This window comes from Pinus tabuliformis, chromosome 5_2 (assembly GCF_031772625.1).
Source record: "Pinus tabuliformis cultivar Carrire ecotype Pingquan chromosome 5_2, CPIR1, whole genome shotgun sequence".
In the NCBI taxonomy this organism is placed as follows: Eukaryota; Viridiplantae; Streptophyta; class Pinopsida; order Pinales; family Pinaceae; genus Pinus; species Pinus tabuliformis.
Window position 1 is genome coordinate 977,477,178 of NC_142306.1, and position 9,753 is coordinate 977,486,930.

Sequence of the window (9,753 nt, forward strand, 5' to 3'; positions counted from 1 at the left end):
TTTATAGTGTCTAGGAAGCTCTTATTTATAATTCATTTACTCGATGTGTTTGAGAACCTTATAACAAACATAAAATTTGGAAGAAATCTTTTGGTCGTGGTTGTATTTTAGTGAGGTTTACTTATAATGTTGTGAAAGGAGGATCATATAATCCTCTTTATCAAAATGGTATTTGAAAATATGTTTGTCAGCTTGCTTCATCTAATTTTGGTCCATGACCATATTATCCATGATAGTGCAGAGAATGTCAAATCAAGATGTGATTGTCTTGTCTACTTCCTACACCCTAGAGACTCCTGGTAAGTGGGATAATATTAATGAGGGATTTTGGACTATACAATATCAAAGGGAGTCATTTTAGTGGCCATAATAAGTTTTATTATATCGTCATTCAACTAGGATTAACCATTGAACCCATTGGAATTATCTCTCAAAGTAAAGCATAACTACAAATATGCTTCTAGGCACTTGAGGAAAACTTCAATCTTACCATTAGTGTGGATATGATATGTGGTGCTAAGATTCAATTGAGTGCCCTAGAACCAAAACAAATCTTTCCAAAAGTTGCTAGTGACTGTGGAGTAACCATCCATCACAATCAAGTGGTGTTCCATGGAATTTAAAAATATGATCTATGAATACTTGATCTATAGTAGAGGCATTCAAGGGGTGTTTTAGAGCACAAAAATGAGCATATTTGAAAAGTTGATCAATCACAACCATGATAAATTGGTAGAATTCTACCTATTATTAGTAGAAAAGAATGATCATGCTCACCACTAAAGGGCAGTCGTCCTTAAGGAGGTTCAAATGTGGAATGGTGTTTGGCCAAGACTCATAACTTGTGAGAAGTAATGAGTTGAAATATGCAAGGATTGAATGACATGGAATTGAGCCACAATCCTTGAATTCCCATTTTCAAGAAGATTTTTCATGTGGCGGGAGGCAATGATATTTGGAGAGTTGGTTGTAATTCCTTTGAAAGTGGTGTCATATCCCTTTTGTTGAAAGTTTATTTATAATGCACAAAAATTCACTGTGGTGGGAATTAGTGTTTATATCCATTCAATACCCAATTAATGCACAACCACCGATTTGAATAATAAGCATATGGATCTTCAAGGAATAATCACTCATTTGAAGCCTCACATTTTCAAAATGACCACCTCATTTCATACAACCTCTATTAGCAATAATGATTTAGAATTTGTTCACATCATGGATATAGCATCTTGGGATACATGTTGATTGGTGCTATAGTTATCAATTAAGATAATTACTTTGTGATTTTTGATGTAACCAAGCAATATGATACTTTGGGGAAAACAAATATCAATCAAGGCATGCGAGGATATCTATGGTTCAACATCCTATGGTAGAAGCCCCCCTATGCAAAGGTTCAGGGACAACGCCCTTGAAAAACATTGGGTGGTTTTCGCATCCATATTTGGAAATTTTAGCACATGGCTTCTACTTTTAGGAGTTTTGTGGAACATGGTGGTTCAACCCATGGTTTTGTAATTCTAAGGAACTATAGTTGTACTATAATCCACGTTAAATGGATGTGTGGTTTATGGATATTGTGGGATATACATATTTTATTATAACATTGCAACGATAGAACACACTGAAAATATTTCTAGTTTTCCCAGTTTTGATTTCTAAGGTAAGATCTATGTTAATAATGTGTGTTACATTACAATTTTTTTTGTTTTTTATTAAGAATATGTTTGAAACAATTAAGGATATAGGGTTATAGCCTACATTTAATGGATGGATGAAATATCTATAGGGGTAGAACTTCAAATTTACTAATAGAAATGTGCTCCAAAATGTCCATAAAAGTTTTGGCTCCTTACATTTATCCCATAGGAAATATTTCTCATCACAATTTTAATTGAGGCCTATTGAATAGGTATTTTCAAATGGGGTATAGTGGTGATCTGAATTTGAAACTACTTGTAAATGGTTTGCAAGGTATTCAATTCAGCAATATACATGTTTAAAAGATGTCCATGTCTTGCAGAAAAAAACAAATGAAATTTTCAGCTGTTCATGACCCATTTAAGTATAGCAGATTTATTTCCTTTTACTGCTTAACACACTAAAACGAATTTGTTCTACAAAATAAATCAACCATAGATGCAAAAGAAGTTGATAAAGCAGTTCACCCCTCCTGGGCTACGTCTACTGGGTCCAAGGCTCCCAAATGGGCCTGCCCTCGGTTTAATTAAATGCTCAAAATGAATATACAGCTGAATAAAAACCTCTATAGGTGGAATAGACTGTAAAAACGGATTCAGAACACTCGAATCCTTCAGGATTGACTACTGGTTCACCTCCAATAGGTACCTACAACCCTATACAACTCTCACAATACTGGGCCCTAGTGGCTCCTAGAACTTCCACGGTGCCAAAACCTCTGCAAATGACCTCAAATGGCTATAAAACTTGTGCCAATGGCTTCAGAAGGTCAAAGAGACCCAAAATAAAAAAAAAATTCGTCCAAAACCGCCTTTCCTAGCCAAAGTTATGGCCATTTACTCCCAACTGCCAGCTGGTCTTAAAAAGACTCCAGCTAACTTTATTTGGAGTCCAGTTAACTCCACCAATTATGGCGGGTCCGCCCAAATTTGGCGGTCCGCCGAAAATCTGCTAGTCTAACCGCACATTACCCGCCAGTTATCCGTTTGATTTAATGCATGTGAACGAAGTTCGATGGTGGTTAGGTTCTCGATCGGATTCCGCGCCATGCCTTTTAATGAAAGGTTAACAAAATTGAGTGTTAACCTCCGGATTTCTTGCATATGTGAACACATCAGCGGTGACCGTTTGAATTTGGGCGCGCGGTTAGGAGTTAGGCCTACGGTTTCGGGCGGTGGTCATATGTATGGGGGTTGGCCCTTAGGGGCTGGCCCACTTCGGGCCCCGCCTCAACACAATTCAAACGTTTAAAAAATATTTTTGCCGCCTCCATATCAAAACCACAGCACTGGCCTAACGGTAAGGCGTGGCACTTGTGGGTTGTAGGTCGTGGGTTCAATACTCCATCCGCCCACAAAATTTTGAAATGCGCCACATATACTGAGGTCACCCTGGGGCATCCTGCCATTCGCTGACCAAAAGGAATATTCCCTGGAATATTCTATGGAATATTCTTTTTTTATTTTTTTTGGGAAAAAATTCAAAAATTAAGAGTCATTGGGTGATTTTGTTTTTGGCATAACTTCTGCATACGGAGACCGTTTTCAAACCGTTTGCGGCACCGGAATCAGGAGGACGAGCTCTTTCCAGTCGTTCAATTTTGAACCAGTTCTAGGCACTTTCATTTTTGAGCATTTTACGACACTTGGGACATGAGCACCTAATCATGCCTCCCCATTGGGAAGCTTTTGGACCCCAAAAGCCTTCAACTACCTGCTAAAGAGGTGAGGGTACAGATCCCTCACTCTGTCCACCTCCATCCACTTTGCCTTGTTCGGTTTGCTGCCTTTGAAACCAACCCGAACATATTCTACATTGCCCCTCCTTGAAGTGTGTGTCATTCTGTCAAGGATTGTATCTTCTTTCAGCTCATCTAAGAATTATGGCGAGAAATATTCTATAGATGGCAGCTGAACAACACTTTCATGATCAGCGATCAAAGGAGGTTCATACAAAAGTAAGTTCTCCACATTAACAATAGAATACATTTGCATGTAGGAAGGAAAATCTAATTGAAAAGCATTATTTCCAACCTTCTTGAGGATTTTGAATGGACCATAATGAATAAGCTTCAGCTTTTTACCTTCTCCTTGCATCCTTTCCTTACTAATGTACATCCATACCTCATCCCCTTCTTGAAACTTGTGATCAACTCTATGATTGTCGTGTCTTTCCTTGTACTTGCCTTGACTCTTCTCAAGTTGTTCTTGAATTTGCTGATGTTTTTGCTGAATTATTTCAATGAATGAACGAGCTTTGTCAATATCACTATGTCCCTCAATGGCGACATCTTTCTCAAGAATGAAATCAAGAGGTGATTTTGGCAAGTAACCAAAACAAGCTTCAAACGGTGAGGTGTTTGTGGAAGAGTGCTTGGCACGGTTGTAAGCATGTTGTATGTAGTGAAAATGTTCATCCCAAAGCTTGGGATACTTGCTGCAATATCCTTTCAAGAGGTGCACAATGGTTCTGTTCACAACTTCGGTTTGTCCATCTGTTTGCGGATGGAAAGTAGTACTTTTCTTCAACTTTGTGTCCATCATCTCCCATAGGTTGGACCAAAAATTCCCCACAAATCTGGAATCCCGGTCACTAATAATGGAAGTAGGCAAACCAATGTGAATCCATACATGATGAAAAAATAATTCAGCAGTTTGTTCAGCAGTTATAGTTTTCTTACAAGGCATAAGTATACACATTTTGTTGAAACGATCAACTACTACATATAAATAATCATGCTGCTTTCTAGATTTTGGAAAACCTCGTACAAAATCCATAGAGATGCTCTCCCATGGTCTAGAAGGTACCGGCAAAGGAGTATACAAGCCAAGCTTCCTATTACTAGGCTTGCTTGTAGCACATAATGAACAACCTATTATGAACCTTGAAACAAAATCTACCATGCAAGGCCAATAGCAATACCTCTGTAGATGTGCAACTGTTTTGCTTACACCAAAATGGCCAGCAATAAGAGAAGAATGAGCTTCTCTTATGACATTTATTCTCTCCCCCTGTGGTATACACAACTTTCCCAAATGAAACAACAAATTGTTATGCATGTGATAGTCATTTTTCTCTACATGATTCCCTTTACTCAAGTTAACATACACATCTTTAAAGTCATCATTAGATGCATATTGTTCTATGTAACTATCATGTACAATGGAATCATTCTGAAGTAAAGTAACAACACCAATAATAGGCCTTGAAAGCATATCAGCAACTTTATTCAGAGTACCTTTCTTGTACCTTATTACCAAATGGAATTGTTGCAAGAAGCCCATCCATATGAAGTGTCGTGACTATTGTAATTTTCTTTGTGATTGCAAGTACTGTAAGGGTTGATGGTCGGTATGTATAATAGTTTCTTTGCCCATCAAATAGTGTTTCCACTTTTTGATGCTTTGTACCAATGCATACAACGCCTTATCATATGTAGGATAATTTACAACAACACCATTAAAAGTTTTAGAATGAAAAGCAATAGGCTTACCATGTTGTAGAAGAACTGCACCCACGGCATAATCATTAGCATCGGTTTGTATCTCAAATGGCTGTCTCAAATCCGGTAATGCAAGGACCGGAGCTGAACTAATCTTCTCTTTCAAAGATTTGAAAGCTTTTTGCTGCTTGCCTCCCCATTGGAAAGCATGATTCACACTTGTTACTGCATGCATAGGAGCTGCTATAGAAGAGAAGTTAGAGATAAACTTCCTCCAATATTGAGCTGCACCCAAAAAACTTCTTACCTCTGTTATGGATTTGGGAGTAGGCCAATTCACAATAGCCTCTATTTTAGCAGGATCTATTCTCAAAGAACCTCCTCCTACTATGTGTCCCAAAGAAACCAAAGAAGTCTTTCCAAATTCACACTTTGACATTTTAAGAAATAACTGATTCTTCTTCAAAACATCAAGTACTTTCCTAACATGCATGACATGATCTTCTCTAGACTTGCTGAAAATTAAGATGTCATCTAAGTAGAGAATAATGAAATCATCAAGAAAAGGACGCAAGACATCATCCATTACCCGCATGAAAGTTGCAGGTGCATTGCACAAACCAAACAGCATCACAAGCCATTCAAAGAGTCCTTGTTTGGTTTTAAAGGCTGTCTTCCAAATGTCACTTTCTTCAATTCTTACTTAATGATATCCACTACACAAGTCTAACTTAGTGAAATATCGAGCATCTTTCAGTTGGTCTAGCAAATCATTTATCCTTGGGAGTGGGTAGCGATTCTTTACCGTTATCTTGTTCAAGGCCCTGAAATCAACACACATACGCCAAGTTCCATCTTTCTTTGGAATCAGTACAATCGGTGACCCACATGGCGAAGTACTTGGCCTTATGAAACCCTTGTCCAACAATTCCTTGATTTGCGTCTTTATTTCAGCATTCTCCATAATAGACATGCGGTACATGCCTATGTTTGGAAGAGGACAATATGGATGCAAATGGATTTCATGCTGAATCTCCCTCTTAGGAGGCAAACTTGTTGGCTCCTGAAACATCTCATGATATGCATCAACTACATCATACAGATCTGATTTAAGTTTTGGATCATAATTGTCAAATGACTCATGATTCACATCAACCTTGGGCTTAATCATAAGAAGAACAAAATTCTTACTTGAATTGACCAACTTTTTTACCTATCCTGCATTCACCAACGCTATATTTGTCTTCTTGCGATGAACTCTAACAATGAACTCCTTGCCATCTTTGAAAAGATGATATTTGTTTTCATGGCGATGAAAGATAGCTTTCCTGTCAAACACGTAAGGACTTCCCAAAATAATTCCTGCTATATCAAAAGGTACCACATCAAGAACTGTGTCAATAAAATGTGCAGTAATTGCAAAGCGCAATGTGTACTTTCTTGAAACTTGTAAATTTGCATCCTTGCAAATCCATTCAAGTGGATATGGCTTCGGATGTGGAACGGTCTCAAGTTTAAGCTGCTTGACCAAGTCCTCTGATATAAGGTTTGCTTGTGACCCACTATCAAAAAGTGTGTCAATCTTAGTATGTTTTGAAATCACCCTCACATGAAACAGTTCAATTCTTTCTTCCTCATTAGGAGCTTGCACATGACAGTTTGAGGTACTAGTGCTGGCTTGTATTTCAATTTCTTTTCCCTTCAAGTTTTTCAAACCCATGGCTGCAATTTTGGTTTCATCACCTGAATCATCCCCTAAATCTTGTGGTGTAGATGTAGTAGCAACAATTTTCTGTTTCCCTTTGGATTTATTAAATTGAGGTCTTTTTTCAGGATGTAATTTCCAATAGTTTTTCTCCTCATGGCCTGGTTTAGAACAGTGTTTACAGATCACTTTATCACTCTCCTGTTTGATAGATGCATTCTTTTTTCCCTTTCCCTTGGAGGTTTTTTCTTTGTTTTTCCCCTTGGGGGGCTTGTTTCTACCCTCTTCAAATGTGTTTTTTCCCCTTGCCTCTAAATGGGTAGCTTGGACACAAACCTCGTCCAGGCTAGTAGGGTTAAACATCAAGATGGTGTGTCTAAGGTAGCTATGCAAGCCACCAATGTATTTCAGCAAGGTTTCCTGGGTCTATAAATCTACCCCTAACAAGAGAGCTCTTCTCCTAAATTCTTGGGTGTAGTCTTGGACACTATGACCCTTAAGTTGTCTGAAATTTTGCCAGTTCATAATGGCTTTCTGCATGTGAGCAAGAGGATAAAACTGTTTTTTAATGGCTAACAGAAATTCAAGCCATGTTAAGGTAACCTTACCAAATTTCTTGATCTCCTCTTTAGTCTTGGCCTCCCGCCAGACCAATGCTGCTCCATCCATTCTCAAAGAAGCCAACTGAATCTTGGTGGCATCATCATGCATATTCTAGATCCTCAAGTAAACTTCCAACTGCCTAATCCAGTTGTCAAGCTTTTCTGCATTCACTTCACCATTAAACATAGGTAATTCTAATTTTACATCAAGCTTCAAAAAAGGACTTTTTCCAGAGGATCTATGCTTATGCACAGAAGAAGAAGATGAGGATGAAGAGGAAGAAGGTGACGATGGGGGTGGTGGATCACCATTTCCTCCATGTCCTTTCTTGGAATGATCATCATCCTTCTTACCTCCTGAATAGCCCTCTCCTTCATGTGGATGTTTGGACCCTTCTCCAGCCAATTTCTCATTTCTTTCTTGGTACAATATCCTCACCATTTTAGTGAGGTCCAAGAAAGCCTTTCTGAAGAATCATTCTTCTTCTTTTGGATCCATGTCTGCAGGAATTTCTCCTTCCAGTTCAGACATTCTTGAAGCTTCTACTGAGACTCTTGAGGGTGAAATTGAAGGTGGAGGTGATGGCTCTCTAGCCTTCCTTGACTGAGGATTCTCTCGTTCTCTAGTCAACTGTCCTTCCCCTCTTTTAAGTTTCAGCCTGGTAAGCATCAATACTTGCAAGACAGTTAGAAGATCTTTGCACAAAATCAATCAAAAGACAACTACACCAGAGATTGACTAAAAGAGCGTTTATCTACTTTGCAATTGTATAGCAAGAGCATTTCGAAGGCTTCCTGGCTCGTTTCAGGCTCTGTCTATAGCTTATTTGACTGCTTTTGATACAAAGAAACAACAACATGGCTCTGATACCAACTTGATCTGAATTTGAAACTACTTGTAAATGGTTTGCAAGGTATTCAATTCAGTAATATACATGTTTAAAAGATGTCCATGTCTTGCAGAAAAAAACAAATGAAATTTTCAGCTGTTCATGACCCATTTAAGTATAGCAGATTTATTTCCTTTTACTGTTTAACACACTAAAAAGAATTTGTTCTGCAAAATAAATCAACCATAGATGCAAAAGAAGTTGATAAAGCAGTTCACTCCTCCTAGGCTACGTCTGCTGGGTCCAACGCTCCCAAATGGGCATGTCCTCGTTTTAATTAAATGGTCAAAATGAATATACGGCTGAATAAAAGCCTCTACAGGTGGAATAGACTATAAAAATGGATTCAGAACACTTGAATCCTTCAGGATTGACTACTGGTTCACCTCCAATGGGTACCTGCAACCCTATACAGCTCTCACAATATTGGGCCCTGGTGGCTCCTAGAACTTCCATGGCGCCAAAACCTCTGCAAATGACCTCAGATGGCTGTAAAACCTATGCCAATGGCTTCAGAAGGTTGAAGAGACCCAAAATCAAAAAAAAAAATCATCCAAAACCGCCTTTCCTAGCCAAACTTATGGCCATTTACTCCCAACTGCCAGCTAGTCCTAAAAAGACTCCAGCTAACTTTAGTTGGAGTCCAGTTAACTCCGCCAATTATGGCGGATCCGCCCAAATTTGGCAGTCTGCCTAAAATCCGCCAGTCTAACCGCAGATTACCTGCTAGTTAGCCATTTGATTTAATGCATGTGAACGAAGTTCAGAGGTGGTTAGGTTCTCCATTGGATTCCGCGCCATGCCTTTTAATGAACAATTAATAAAATTGAGTGTTAACCTCCGGATTTCTTGCATATGTGAACACATCGGTGGTGACCGTTTGAATTTGGGCGCGCGGTTAGGAGTTAGGCCTGCGGTTCCGGGCGGTGGTCATATGTATGGGGGTTGGCCCTTAGAGGCTGGCCCTCTTCGGGCCCCTCCTCAACACAATTCAAACGTTTAAAAAACATTTTTGCCGCCTCCATATCAAAACCATAGCGCTGGCCTAACGGTAAGGCGTGGCACTTGTGGATTGTAGGTTGCGGGTTCAATACTCCATCCGCCCACAAAATTTTGAAATGCGCCACATATACTGAGGTCACCCTGGGCCACGTGGCGGCCTCTGGGCTTGCCACGTGGCATCCTGCCATTCGCTGCCCAAAAAGAATATTCCCTGGAATATTCTATGGAATATTCTTTTTTATTTTTTTTGAAAAAAATTCAAAAATTAAGAGTCATTGGGCGATTTTGTTTTTGGCATAACTTCTGCATACGGAGACCGTTTTTCGAACCGTTTGCGGTGTCGGAATCAAGAGGACGAGCTCTTTCCATTCATTCAATTTTGAACCAATTCTAAGCACTTTAATTTTT